The 15,196-nt window shown below is 37.6% G+C and overlaps 1 protein-coding gene across 9 annotated transcripts in view; it reads left to right on the top strand.

Annotated features, from left to right (window-relative positions):
* The window catches only part of Nckap5 (NCK associated protein 5), a 969,537-nt gene that overhangs the window by 368,069 nt on the left and 586,272 nt on the right, over positions 1-15,196 (top strand). The window lies entirely within an intron of this gene.

Here is a 15,196-nt window from a genome sequence, read left to right as displayed (position 1 = left end):
CCTTATTCTGTATGTTGGGCATCTTCATTATAAGGTGTCTAGGTGTGGATCTCTTATGATTTTGCACATTCGGCGTCCTGTAGGCTTCTAGGATTTGGGATTCTGTCTCATTCTTCAAGTCTGGGAAGTTTTCTCGTATTATTTCATTGAATAGATTGCTCATTCCTTTGGTTTGGAGCTCTGTACCTTCCTGTATCCCAATGACTCTTAAGTTTGGTCTCTTAATGTTATCCCATATTTCTTGGATGTTCTGCTCATGGTTTCTTAACAGTCTTGCTGAGCTGTCTATGTTCTTTTCCAGTTGAAATACTTTGTCTTCATTGTCTGATGTTCTATCTTCTAAGTGTTCTAATCTGCTGGTAGTATTCTCCATTGAGTTTTTAAGTTGGTTTATTGCTTCCTGCATTTCTAGGATTTCTGTTTGTTTGTTTTTTATAACCTCTATCTCCCTGTATAGTTGATCCTTTGCTTCCTGGATTTGTTTGCATAATTCATTGTCGAAGTGATCTTTCATTGTCTGATTTTGCTGTTTAATGTCTTCCTTGATACTCCAGATCATCTGAAGCATGTATATCCTGAATTCTTTATCTGACATTCCATCTGCTGCAGCTGTTACCTCTTCTAAAGTTGTGTTGACCTGCATTGCTTGTGGTCCTTTCTTTCCTTGTCTTTTCATACTGCTTGCGTATCTTTCCTGCAGGCGCAGGCGGCGGCTCTGCTCTCTCCTTATTCCAATTGGGGTGTCGTGGCTACCACGCCGGCAGGTCACTGGGCCTGTTCTGGGCGCTGGCGGCGGCTCTGTTCTGCCCCTACTCCAATTGGGTGACGAGTGTACCACGCTGGCAGGCCACCGGGCCTGATCCGCCGGTCAGTTGCAGGTTTGCCTACCCTGCAGGCGCGGGCAGCGGCTCTACTCTGCCCCTACTCCAAATGGGGTGACGTGTCTGTCGTACCGGCAGGCCACTGGGCCTGTCCCGCTGGTCGGTCGCAGATCTGCCCACCTTTCGGGCACGGGTGGCGGCACTGCTCTGCCCCTACTCCAATTGGGGTGTCGTGACTACCCCGCCTGCAGGTTGCTGGGCCTGTTCCTGGCACGGGCGGCGACTCTGCTCTGCCCCTACTCCAATTAGGGTGGTGTGTGTACCACGCCGGCATGCTCCTGGGCCTGATCCGCCGGTCTGTCGCAGGTCTGCCTACCTTGGAGGCGCGGGCGGCGGATCTGCCCTGCCCCTCCTACCACGCCTGCGGACCCCTTGGCCTGATCTGCAGGTTGGTCACAGGTCTGCTCACCCTGCAGGCGCGGGTGGAGGTTTCGCTCCGCCCCCACTCCAATTGGGGTCACGTGGCCACCACACCGGCAGGGCCTGATGCGGGCGTGGGAGAAGGATCTGCTCTGCCCCTACTCCAGTTGGGGTGACGTGTGTACCACACTGGCAGGCCACTGGGCCTGACCCGCCAGTCTGTGACAGGTCTGTTTACCTTGCAAGTGCGGGCGGCGGCTCTGCCCTGCCCCTCCTACCACGCCCATGTACCACTGGGTCGCGGGTCTGCCCACCTTGCGGGTGCGGGTGGCGGCTCCGCTCCGCCCCCTCTCCAATTGGGGTCACGCGGTCACCACGCTGGCAAGCTGCTGGGCCTGCTCCGGGCTCTGGCGGCGGCCCGGCTCCTCCCCTCTGGCTCGACGACAAATTGAGGAGACTCGGGTGTCTGTGCCTCACCCCCCCTATCAGGAGACCAACTGTTTATGTCACCGCTGGTATTGATGAAGTTCTCCTCTCCGCCGCTTTCTGATGACATCAGATCTCTGCCATGTTGGTATCCTATGCGAATGGCAGCATTTCATTCCCCTTGCCGGGCAACCAAAGCAACGGGTGAGTCCTGACCGGCCCTCAGCAGGACCCGGACCGAGAAGCAGTTTCCGTGGGCTCCTAGCCCTGGGCCAGGGCAGTTCCGGGAGCCGGAACTCGGCCGCTCCGTGCTCGGTGTAAGCTCCGATAAGAGTAGGCTCCAAGAAGCAGTCCCCGCGGGCTCAGTTCCGGGAGCCGGAATTCGGCCGCTTAGTGCTTGGTGTATGCTCTGATAGGAGCAGGGTCCAAGAAGCAGCCTCTGCAGGCTCCCCAGCCCTGGGCCAGGGCGGTTCCAGGAGCCGGAACTCGGCCGCCCCGCGCTCGGTGTGCGCTCCGATAAGATCAGGTTCTAAGAAGCCCCCAGGCACTGAACCCTAGCAATCTGTCTGCAAACCGCAGGCGAATGACAGCCTGAAATTACCTGTTCTATGGCTGAATGAGCTGCGGTCAGTCGAAAACAGGGATGGTGACTTCAGCTTTCCAACATGGTGTCTGCTGGCCTCCTCTGTGGTCTGACCGGTGTGGAGAACCGAGATGGACCGCTTCCTTCCCCCGTCTCAAACCCAGAAGTCAGCCCTGAGTACGGTGCTTGCACGGTTGGCAGAAACTGCAGCGCTGTATCCCTGAGTCGCTATCTCCTCGTTTCCCAGCGCGCTGCAGACTCTAGCCGCGGGGCGATTTGCTGAATAAGCAGTGTTACCCTCCGTGCGACAAACCTCTCGCGTTTGAGTCCCCGTAGCCGATCCTCGTGCTATGGAAATCCTTCCTCCAGGTTCCGGAGCACCCCACTATTGCTGGAAATTCCTAACAAGATATCCTTTAGCCGTCCTGACTTGTCATACTCCCACACAGTGAAGCAGCCCACGGGGGCAATGCACTCCCCTCGCCGCCATCTTCCCAAAACCTTTTCTTTTTAATTTTGAGACAAGGTCACTCTAAGTTGCTGAGGCTGGCTTTTAACTTGTGATCCTCCAACTTCAGTCTCCCAAGCCACTAGGATTATAGGTGTGTCCACCATACCTGGTGAGGGCAATATTTTCTAGAGTAAGGACTAGAAAACCTTTCTGTTAAGAACCACATAGCAAGCATTTTTAGCTTTATGTGCATTGCCCATGTGGTCACTGTCTCAACTATTCAACTTGGTAATTGTAGCTCAAAAGCAGTCAGAGACATACATAAGGGAGAGTAGGTATAACCGTGTTCTAATAAAACTTGACTATCAGGCAAATTTTGTTCTGTTAATGTCAATCCTTGACATGGAGTGAGATTTCAAAAAACTTTCTTGTGTTGTTTCATAACCCCTAACATACTAACTATTGAACTAGTAAGGAAGAGTCATCACTCATTTGATTTACTTCCTTCTGGTCCTTCTAAGACATATCTTAGAGTTGCTTTAAGTTCTATGACACTAAGGGCTCTACCTGTCCAATGGAAAAGTGGATTAGGAAACCTCACAGTCAACACATAGTTCTCTCAGTGTGTCCCTGTGTGGTCCTGTATATTATGTGTATGTTCAACTTTCTCATCTATGGGGAATAGTGGTATGAGGTCATTTCTAGATTCCCTTCACCAATCATATGCTTTTTAATGAATATAACATAATGTAATAATATAATATAAAAATATTAAAAACCTCAAAGCCATGAGTCATTAAGTATAAGAGTAATATCCTTGTAAAATTCTTTTAGAACCTAGTGAGAGATAACATGTTGCTATTTTGTTAGGTTCCTCCCCCACATATGTTCATAATTATTTTCATAAGACTGGATTCTATAGCTTATTAGAAAACTGTAGCTTTCCCCATGCTAGGGTTGAGGTGTGGTTAATAAATTTCCCAAATTTGAGTTTAAATAAGTTCTACCTCTTCTCTTATGGTAGCAATTTCATGTGTGGATGCTAATTTGAGCCATAATTTTGATGGATTTGGACAAACTTATTAAAAATTGGCACACAGGAGGAGTTTATTTTCATTACTTCTTTGCACCTAGGTTAAATTTTGCTTGTAGAAAAAGAGACATAAACTCATATGTGTATATATACCTACATGTAAATGTATCTATACATATGCACATAATACTAATTTTGATAGACAGTTGAAAGAGAAGATTTGAATAAAAAAAAAATCAACCAAATACCCTGAGGATATGCTGTTAAAAATTGAGATCATGACCCTCTATTTCTTCATTAATAACCTGACATAGTGGTTACCTAGTTACCAGATCAATGTAGTTGAGTGAATAGCAATATTAATAAAAGGACACTAGTCTTTAAGTATCAATGATTACTATTGTATGGGTGTGTCTTTGTTACCAAGCCCCAGGAGAATCATGAGGCACTACTTAAGTGCATTTTATTTCTAAATTTCACTGGTAACAACAGTACTATTATGGAACAGAGGACTTCTCAGCATGGGAAGAAGTGTGAAAAGTCCAGGGGAAGTGGTTGTGGTCTATTCAGCTGGCCGTAGCTACAGATATTCAATTACTGGTGAAATCAAATTTTCTTACATAAGACTCGCTGTGATAAAACAAAATGCTTAGTAAGAACCATGAAAAGAACCATATTAAACAATAATCTTGGCTATACAGAAAATTAACAAACCATGTGATATTAGTTAAGCTTTTCTTTTTCCAAAATAAAACATCATTTAACAAAATGCTTGTTTAGACCTAACGATTTTCAAATCAGCACACATTGATTGGGTGTTACTCTGCAGAGAAGAGCGTAGAAGCTGCCCAAATGAAGGATTGCAAAATTGAATAGTGTCTTATAGCCCAAAACCAACAGATGAGACAAGTGGTAAAGTAAGGAGAAGAAGAAAGACATGGAAATCAAGGACAAGTTAGAGACATTTTAAACAACTTGTATGGTCAAGATAATGTGGCGATGAGTTGCCACGTGCCTGTGTTTTTTGGATTGTCGGAGGTGTACTTCCAGGATCAATTCCAGAAGGAGAATGAGCACTCAGTCAATGCAAATGGAGTTTTGCAATGTGTGACACTATGTGTTTTCCTGATCTCCCAGATAGATGAGTTTTCCAACATCTAAATGTTCTCCAGTAAGAAATGGCATCTCAGTATAAATTTGCCTTTCTCTAGTTATGAACTGGACCATCTTTTATGTTTTAAAGGACACTTTTCCTGTCATTTTGTGAACTGTCTATGATTTGCCAATATTTTCTACTGTATTTTCAGCATTTCTTCCTCAATTTAAAGAGTTCTTTATATTAATTTTGGTCTTAGTACTATCTCGGTGGTGTTAGTTTTTTATTTGAGATATATTTTATCTTGTTTTGTTAGTACTGTCTCAGTTTTTAAAATACTTGTTTGCTATATGTAGCAGGCAAAATAATGACCTACAAGTATGTACGTGTCTGAATCCCTAGACCTGTATATGCATTGCCTTGGCAAAAGGGACCTAATGGTTGTGATTAAATGAAAGACTCAGGTGGAGAGATTACCCTAGATTATTCAGGTGGTCCTAGCTTAATCACAAGGTCCATAAAAGCTAAAGTCCATTCCTGGCTTTGGTGAGAGGGAGATAAGACAACAGAAAAAGAGATCAGAATGATACAAAGTTACTGGCTTTGAAGATGGCAGGAAGGGCGTGGGCCAAGGAATGTAGAGGTATTCTGTCCATTCTTGCAAGTTTTTTTCATAATGAACTTTAGTGTTAACAAGCCCCACTCCCAAAGAACCTCACTGGTATTTTTATTGGGATTATGTTAATTGTATGAAGTAACCTAGCACTGCTATCTTTATAATATTGAGTCATTTTGTTACACAGAAATGAATGTTTCTGATTTCTTCAAGTCTGTTTTTGTAGCTTGCAGGAGTTTTAATATTTACCTTGTAGGTTGTACACATTTCTGTTTATGAAGTTCCCTATGTATTTTTTTTCTGTTGCTCATGTAAATGGAATTTTCTGCAACAGGTTACAATCTGTTACTATTGGTGTCTATGGAGATGACTGACTTCTGTCTAGTATGTTTCACTGAATCTGAATTTTAAGTTAATTTTATTAATTTTCATGATTTTTCTAGCCATCTACACATTTTAATTTTTGTTTTCCCAATTCTTATAACTTTGTTTGATATATCTTGTATGTTTTCCCTGATACAAATTAAATGTTTCATAGCATTGGAGGAAGTGAGCATCCTGGCCTTGATTATGATCAAGTTGAATGCAAGTATTTCTCTATTAAGTCAGATACTATTGTTGGGATATGAGTTTTATCATATTAATATACACCAGTTCTTATTTTCTTGGATTTTCATCAAGAAGACTTTAGCATTTTTTAAGACATTTTAAACATGTATGCTGAGGATCATGCAATTTTTATTAAACTTGTTAATGTGATTTTTTTTTACTAATGTATTAATATTGAGCCAAATTTGCATTTCCTAGATTAAAAGTCATTTGGTCACTGTATAATTTTAATGTGGTTATATTGTTTTGCTCACATTCAGTAATTTTACACTGATATAGTGACATTAGTCTGCATTTTTTTCTTTTGACTATCATGTTGTTAATGTTATCTGCTTCATAAAAACAAATAGAAAAATTTCCTTCATTTCTTCATGTTTGGAAGCAAGTATAGAATATTGGAATGGTCTGATCTTGGGTTTGTTAGGATTCTTTGGGCCTAGAGAGTTTTGCGGGATAATATGTTACTTTTCTCTGGAGATGCTGATAGGATTAATCTTTCTATCTTTAATAGAACCAATTTTGGTAAATGTGTTTTCTAAAGGCTTTTTTTTTTTTTCAAATTTATTTGCATAGAGATGAGATCTGTAGCTTGTTAAATTTTTTCCTGTTTTAGTAGTTATTTCCTATTTGTCATTTGTTAGATTGTGTCTTTGTGCACATATACCTTTTCCTCCTCCTTTCTTAAATTATGTAGTAGCTTATTGAAAAAACAAAGCAACCTTGACTTTGATGTCTTATGTAAGGTTACTGTATTTCCATTCTCTGTTCATTACATTTTGCTCTCATCCTTATTTACTTCCTCATGCTTTCTTTTGGTATTTTCTCATTTTTGGCTTTTGAACCTGGAATTTATTTATATGCATTGAACATCCCTAAAATGGAAATCTAAAGTCCAACATGCTTCCAAATTTAAATCTTTTCGAGCACTGACATAATGCTGTGCTGTAGATGTACTAAGAATATCACTTAAAATTAACTTTAGGCTATGCATATAAGTAATGTTAGTAAATTTCCTGGTAACACTTGGATCCCATCCCCACGATATCTCATTATATATGTGAAAATATTCTAATTCTGACAAACTGAAAGCCAAAACACTCCTACTCTCAAGCATTTCAGGCGAGGGGTACTCAACCTGTATTCTTTAATTTTCATTGGTAAATACGCTTATGACTGAATTTCTCTGTGACCATGCTGTAAGTTCCTCTAGTTGGGATGTGTTTTCATTATTGTTTTTATTTTTAACTTTGGTTTGTATCTTATTTCATTCAGGAATTGATTAAAAGTTAATTTTTCAGTTTCCAGGATGGGAGGATTTGCACCTTAAAAAAAAAACTTGGTTAATAATTAGTTTTACTGTATTATTAATAATATATTTGTAATATTTCTACTTTCTAGAACTTGCTGATATTTACCTTAAAACCTGATTATACAATGGATTTTGCCTATGTTCTGTGGTATTTTACATGGAAGTGAGCCCTTCTCTTGAGTGTGTATATCCTCACAGGATTGCAATATCTTAGAGCATGAGTAACCGCAGCTCTACTACATAGATTCAGATAGTCACCACGGATATAGTTAAGAACACCTGTTTTTATACATCTTCACCAAGAGATACGGTAATCAGAATTGTTTTTTCAATTGTGATAGGTGTGAGATAGTACTCATTTGAGGTTCTCTATAAATTTGAGATGGTAATTCTTTTTAGGATATGAATGTTAGCCAATCTGAAAAAGATTCTTCTAGTCAGTGACTTGACTTTTTGTCTTGTTGATTGTCTTTTGTTTCTTACGTAGGTTTACAATTTTAATGTAGTGAGATATTCAATTGTCCTTACCAGCCTCATGATATGAAAATATTCTCCATAATATTCTTCAAAATGTCTTAAAAATTCAACTTTTCATATTTAGTTTTTAATCAGATTTGATTTTTGGTGAATGTGCTGAAACAGGTCCTAACCGAGTCTTTTCTGTTCAGATAGAAAGTTGATGTGGTGCCATAGTTTTTTTTCTAAGAATCAATTATTTAACAGTCATTTGTAAAATAATGCTATTTCTGTCATGTTCTTTGATTCTGCACCTGAGCCTCTTTCTAGACTTTGGATCATTTACCTATCTCACTTTTTTAATGGTCCAGTTTTATAATAAGGTGTCTCACCCTGTTTGGAATGCTAGAGGGTTTTATCCTTAAATATTTGGTTATTTGGGTTCTTTCTCTTTTTTTATAAAAATTTCAGTATCAGCTGGTAAGGTGTGTAAACCTATTGAGATTTTGAATAATAATTTTTCACATTTAAAGGTGAAGGCAGGAGATGGATTCTTCAAATCCACCTTTATGTTTTTCTATTTGCTAAGTTCTTTTATGCCCTTTAACAAAGTCTTCTCTATAAAGGTGCTTCACACCTTTAGATTTATTTCCATATACTGTCCAAGTTATTTTTTTTTACTTTTATTATCTTTTAATAAAGACCTCCTAAAATTTTTTACATTTCTAATAACTCTATTAATGTATCTGATTTGCTTCTGGGCTCACTTTAATTTCCTATGGAGATAATATTGCTGATAAATAATGATGAATTTTATTACTTTCAAGATTCTATCCTTTTGTTTCTTTATGTCATTGTTCTAAAATCTTTGAGGAAATGTTGTCTAAAAGTCATGATAGAGGCACTATTGTCTAGGGGAAAATTACAGAAAGATTCTTAAATCACATTTAATATTTGTGCTGTAGATTTTTGGTACACACCTTTATCACATTAGGGAATTCCCTTATATTCCCAGGGAGTCGAAACTTCTATTAATTCATTATATATATATTTTTTTAGAATTGCGAGTAAATATGGGATGTTAATAATTTCCAGTATTTATTGCAATGATTATATCTTTTTTTACATTTTTTACTTTAAGAGGTTATTTGGGAATTAATAGATTTTTTCCTAAAGTCAAATAATCTTTGCAATATAGGAGAAATGATATTTGGCCACACTATTTTGTTGTTGCCATTAATATTGCTACTATAATTTTCTGTGTTGATGAATTAATTTTTATTTAGGATTTTTGAGAACCTCATAAGCTTGTTTTCCCATTTGGCTTAGGTTTACTTTGGGTAGGTAGTCATTCTAGTCTCAGTAGATTTTTCTTCTCCTTTGCCCTCCTCCTTTCTCACTTTTATTTCCCTTATTTCTTCATTTTCCTCCTCACTTTCTCTTTTTTTGTGCCCTGTAATTCTTTCTCCAATTTTTGAATTATTAGTTTTCATGTGTTTTTCACGTTTTGTAAAGATCACCTTAAGATATCTGAGCCCATGATTCAGCAAGAAAAAGACACCCCAATTTAAGATTGAACAAAGATATTGATAAGAAATTTCCCTAAACAGGATACACAAAATGAACAATAAGCATATGAAAAGAAACTGACCTTCATTAAACATCAGGAAAATGTAAATACAAATCACATGAGATACATATCCAGTATGATGCTTATAGTCAAAGAAAGATAACAGTGTGGGAGAGAACATAGAATTGGCACCTTCATCTGTGAGCTGGGGGGCAGGGGGATGTAAAATGATGTAATTGCTTTGGGAAGTAGTTTGGAAATTCCTCACAATGTTAAACATTGAGTTACTGCAGGATCCAGCAATTCCACTGCCCTGGTGTATACCTAGAAGTAAAGGAAACACAGGTCGAGCAAAAACTTGTTCATGAGTGTTTACTGCATTGTTAATTATAATCAAAGACAGAAACGACCCAAATGTCCATTAATTGACAAAGAGATAAATACAATGTAGTAACTTCATGCAATGGAATGTTATTTGGCAATAAAGAATGAAGCATGAATACTTGCTACCATATAGATAATTCCTGAAAATATTATGCTAAGTGAAAGAAGCCCAATACAAAAGGCCTATTGTATGACTCCATTATATGAAATTTCCATGATACACGAATCTAGAAGACAGAAAGTGGGATCTTGGCTGCCTTTTGTGAGAGAATAAAGAGTGACTGCCAGTGGGTACTACTGATTTCTTTTTGGGGTGAAGAAATTGTTCTAAATATAGAGGATGGTGATGGCCTATGCTAAAATTGCATAAATTGTATGTTTTACTTTGGTGAATTGTATCATAGTGAAGATGTTTAAAAATTTAGACTTGTGTTTTTATGGGATATTCCCCCCGCCCAGCCATTGATTCAATATACTTCATGGTTGAAGAATCTGTGGATCAGTGTGACTTACTAAGTTTTTATTTTAGGATACTGATCACTTTGCCTGTTTCTAAACTTATTGCTGTAAAGTTGCTCATAGTGAGGTAGTCTTATGTTTTTAAAAGCTGAATTGTATCCTTAATTATGTAGCCATTTTAATTCCTAGGCTTACTGACTTATGTCTTTACTGTTTTTCTTTTATCTAATTGATTTGCTTTAGTGATCCTATATTAATGATCTGTGTTTTCCTATAAACTCTGATTTTATCTTTATTTCTTTCATTCTATTTGTCCTTTTCCAAAGTTCTTTGGATGCTTTAAACATTAATTTCAGATTTTTCTTTATTTCCATGATGTGCACTAAAATTATTTGCTTCCTCTGTGTCTTTTTTAGTTCCATCTTACAACTTGGTATTTTTAAGACAACAGGTTCCAAATTTTTCTAATTTCCTTATAAGTAACTGTTGATCCATGGGTTTTTACAAGTGTAGTTTTTTGAATTATCACTATGAAAAATATCAAACACTCAGAAAAGTTGGAAGATCAGGGTAACAGAAGACTGATCCACCCACAACTTAATATGAACAAATAGAAGCATTTCTTTGTAAGATATGTAATAGACTCTTGTGAATTACCCTGACTTGATTAGTAGTACATGCAGATGTCTTGAAATCATAGCTGATAAATATGTACATTTATTAAATTGTTACCAAAAACTTAAAAGGAAGACATCCTAAGTTAACATTTTTGCTTCATAACTATTTTTTTTTCCTAAAGTGACTAATAAACACCATAACACTTTAACCCTAAGTATTTTAGCATATATCTTTTGAAAATAAGGAGCCACTTCCTTTGTAATAACCACACTGTAATTTTTACCCCTAGTAAAATTTAAATTTCTTTACATCCTACACTACCAACCTTATTTAAATTTCTCTAACTGTTCTTCAAGTGTATTTCATAGCTGTCTGATTTGCACCAAGATGTAAGCCCATTAGTTGCCTTGTTATATCAGGTTTCTTTCAATCTACTACAGACTCTGTGCTTTTTTCTACCCATAGATGTTGAGATTTGGCGACTTTGATGATGCTTCATATTCTGCACATGCCCCATGGTTTCTTTCTGGTGTCACTTTTCTGTTCCTCTGTCGTTTTATTTCCTGAAGCAGGAAATTATGGCAAAGGCCTTGCCTAGATTCAGGCTAAACATACTGCAAAATATGGAATATTTTGCAAAAATACTCCATAGGTGATGCTATGTAGTTCTTGTATAGCATTATACAATGAGGAACGTGTCAGGTGATGGTTCCCTTGTGTAATACAATTTTTATCTAACAAAAATCAGGAAGTGATATTTGCACTGTTTGACTATTCCATATCCCATAAAACTTACATTTAATGGTTTTAGCATCTCTTGGTGACATTTATTTGGATCAGTTATTTTATTAGAGATACATAATGGTGATATTTCTGGGGTAAAATTCTGTCTCAGATGGGAAAGCACTATAGTCTCTCTACTTAAAAATCAGATTAAATTATTTATTCTTGTAAAAACCTTTTTAAATCTTAATGTACAAAACAGTAAAGTTCACTGATGTGTGCAATGTGATTTTGAGAAAATATACAACTTTGAAACCTCCAACACAATGATCTAGATTTTTTCCTACATTCAAATACTTCTCTGTCACTCTTCAGTCAATCCCCTATTTCCAGTTTAAGAATCAAATGGAATTAAACAAAAGAAAATTATTAAATATGACTTTCTTCCACTTAGATAATGCCTTTGAGATAGAAACATTTTGTTATGTTTGTCAATAGTTGAGCCTTTTTCATTGCTGAATAGTATTTCATGGTATGGTTGGATATCCTATAGGTTGTTTATATATTTACAAGTTTATGAAAGTTTAGGTTCCAGGTTGAGGCTATTTGGAATAAAGCTGCTATAAATATTTATGTGCAAGCAGTAAGGTGAAAACACTTTCATTTCTTTGAGGTGAAAAAAAAGAGTGGAATTCCTGGATGAGCCTTTAGGTGTCTGTTTTAACTTTATGCCAATTGGTATTCTAAGTTTGTTATATTGCCATCAGTAACGCATGAGAATTTCAGTTGTTCTGCAACCTAGTGGACACTTGATATTATCTATTTTTTCAATTTTGTCAATTCCAGTGGGTGTGGGTAAATCTCATTGTGATTTACTCTTCTCCAATGACTAATGCTGTTGAACTGCTTTGCATACATTTTTTTTTTTGCTATTTTTTTTTTAACATTGGTAAAGTGTCTGTTTAAGTCTTGTTCATTCTAATTTGGTCGCTGTCTTAATAAGTGGTAGGATTTCTCAGAGAAATGCTCTTCTAAATTTCCACAGTTGTGAGTTATATCTTTCTGAGTAATTTTATTGAAAATAAAATTATAAGAAAATGTTTCAGATGAGACTTGATTGTGGGCTTGTAGTCTGTTGTCTACTGACAGGGCTTGATATAAATAAAGGAAATACTTAATGATTCTCGGGTCCCTTTCCTCTGAGAAATCTTGTCCTACATCAGTATTTCTTGAATTTAAGAGTAGAAGCCCCTTGCAACATCCTTCGTGGACCATACATACATTGAGGAGTGCGTTGCAGTGCAAGGCATTCCATTCCTTGATTTATTACTTGATGCAATGCACAGTGAAGACCTAGCACATGCCTTACCTTTAGCTAGGTGCTGGGACCACCATGAATGTTGTGCTATAAACAGACAACAGAAAGTTAAATTGTCTGTGATAAACTCAGTTTTCCTGTATGTTTATTTGGGTTTTCTATAAAGAAACAAGTCATACTAGGAAACTTTGACTAGTGGATCACTCCCTCCTTCTTGAAATCCCCTCTCAGTTCCTGGTGGGGTGCTCAGTCTCCTGGTTTGCCTTCTGCCTCACCGGCTGCCACTCTGGTTGGTTTTCTTTTCTGATTCCTTTTCATTTTCTTGACTGTTTAAAGCCAGAGGGCCTCAAGATTCAATCCTTCAACATCTCCAACCGGATTTACAGCCCTGATGATGGCACTGATTCAATGGGCTTAAATTATCCATCTACAGTGTATACAACTCCCAAATTTACATTTCCTCCCCGGATTTGTATCCTAAACGTTATACATTGATATTCATTAAAATATCTACTCAATATCTCATTTTGATTGACAAATGTCAATAATAACCTCCACCAATGCCAAGTCCCTGTAACACAAGTTCCCCCACTCCAAACATTTACGTGGTGCTTTTGAAAAACCAGGTGCTCTTCTAGGAGCTTTATGCAAATCAACTATGTTGAAATTAATAGGCATCCCAACCTTAATGTATCCAAAACCAAACTCCTAATTCTTCCAACAAAATTTGCTCCTAGTTTCTTCTTCATTTCAAATAATAGCAAACCCACTCCTCTGGGTGCTAAGGTCAAATGGCTTGGAGTTATTTACTCCTTCCTTTCTTTCAAAGGCAGATGATCATGTCCTTTCTTCTGTTACTGTATCCTTATATATAACCTTGCTTAAAGAACAAATACTTAAATTGGCCTCTTCATTCCCACCGATGATTTGTCCTCCAAACCACTTCTTTATCCTCCTCCTGCTCTCTTTCATCCCTATGGTTTCTTTAATGTTCTTAGACCTTACCAGGTAGAATCATATTTAAGGCTATGCTTAATACCGGCTTTTCCCAATATCTCATAAGCCTATCTCCCCCAAGTATCTGCAAGGCTTGTCTTTTCCTCAGCTTCCTTTGGTCAAGCTCAGCCTTATGAGATCTTCAATGAACAATGCCTAAGCTTGTATCCCACCCAGCCCACCCGGCTTTATTTTCCTCCATAGTGCTGATTACCTTCTAACCAGATTTAACGTACTTACATATTCTATTCTAATGTCTGTCTTCCTCTCCAGAATGTGAGGTCAACAAGGTCACAATTTGTCTGACTTCTCACTCATAGATTCCAGCACTGACCATAGCAATCACTCAGTAAATAAGTGAGAAAACTAAATAGATTATACTTTGAAGCTAGTACCTAGGATTTGAGAAATTTAAGTGTGGTATTAGATTAAGGCTATCACTTACCACTGATGCACCTGAAACTACCAAGATAGAAAAATACACAATCGAACTCATAAAATTTCTTGTGTCGGATGGTTTCTGAAACCAAATGTCTAACTCTCAGCCCAAGTCTTTATTTTTCTGGACAGTACCAAATTAGCTGAACAGGATTACTTGGTCTCACCAGCGTAATTCAAGCTAATGGAGAAGACCTCTTTTGGAAAATTTTTCTTGGTAGCATGTTAATCTTTTCAGAATTTTTATCTAATCAATACCCTGACAATGAAAAACTATAGTTTTAAATATTAGTAAAAATATCTTAAAATATGACCAGTGTCATCATCCTTGACTTAATTACTTACACAGAGTAACACTTGAACCTCACTTTACCTCATTATAATGCCTATGATTTTTAATTCTGATCTGAAAAATGAAACTTAAAACTAAGGGTATTCACAGAGTGCCTGTAGCTGTACAGTGTCGTTGTAAGCACCACTGAGCTATAAAATAAGTGGGAGACACAGTCTCTGCCTAGATAAGTGGGTGCTTAATGTGGCTTGCATACATTTTTCAAGTACAGCATAAAGCAAAAGAACGATTTGAGCACCAATTTAAAACTCCATTCAATTTTCACAGTAAAGTATATTTATTTTTTCCCAGATCTTAAATCTATTTGAATAAATGGCTTAAAATTTCTCCTTTGCAACTTTTCCACTGATGATTTGTTTATCTAACAAATTATTTCTCCAACAAATACTGTCATTCAAAGTAATTGAACATTCCCTAGCACTTGAGATAAATGTACAAAACCAGGTATAATCCCATTGGTAGTATTATTTCATGTTTTAAGACTTGTTTATGTGTCTCTAAGACTATTGTCATTTTTA

This window comes from Marmota monax, unplaced genomic scaffold (assembly GCF_021218885.2).
Source record: "Marmota monax isolate L192 unplaced genomic scaffold, Marmota_monax_Labrador192_F-V1.1 WCK01_AAM20220418_F8-fsc00154, whole genome shotgun sequence".
Taxonomy (NCBI): Eukaryota; Metazoa; Chordata; class Mammalia; order Rodentia; family Sciuridae; genus Marmota; species Marmota monax.
The sequence above is the reverse complement of the archived record's forward strand: the minus strand, read 5'-3'. Positions and strand labels throughout refer to the sequence as shown.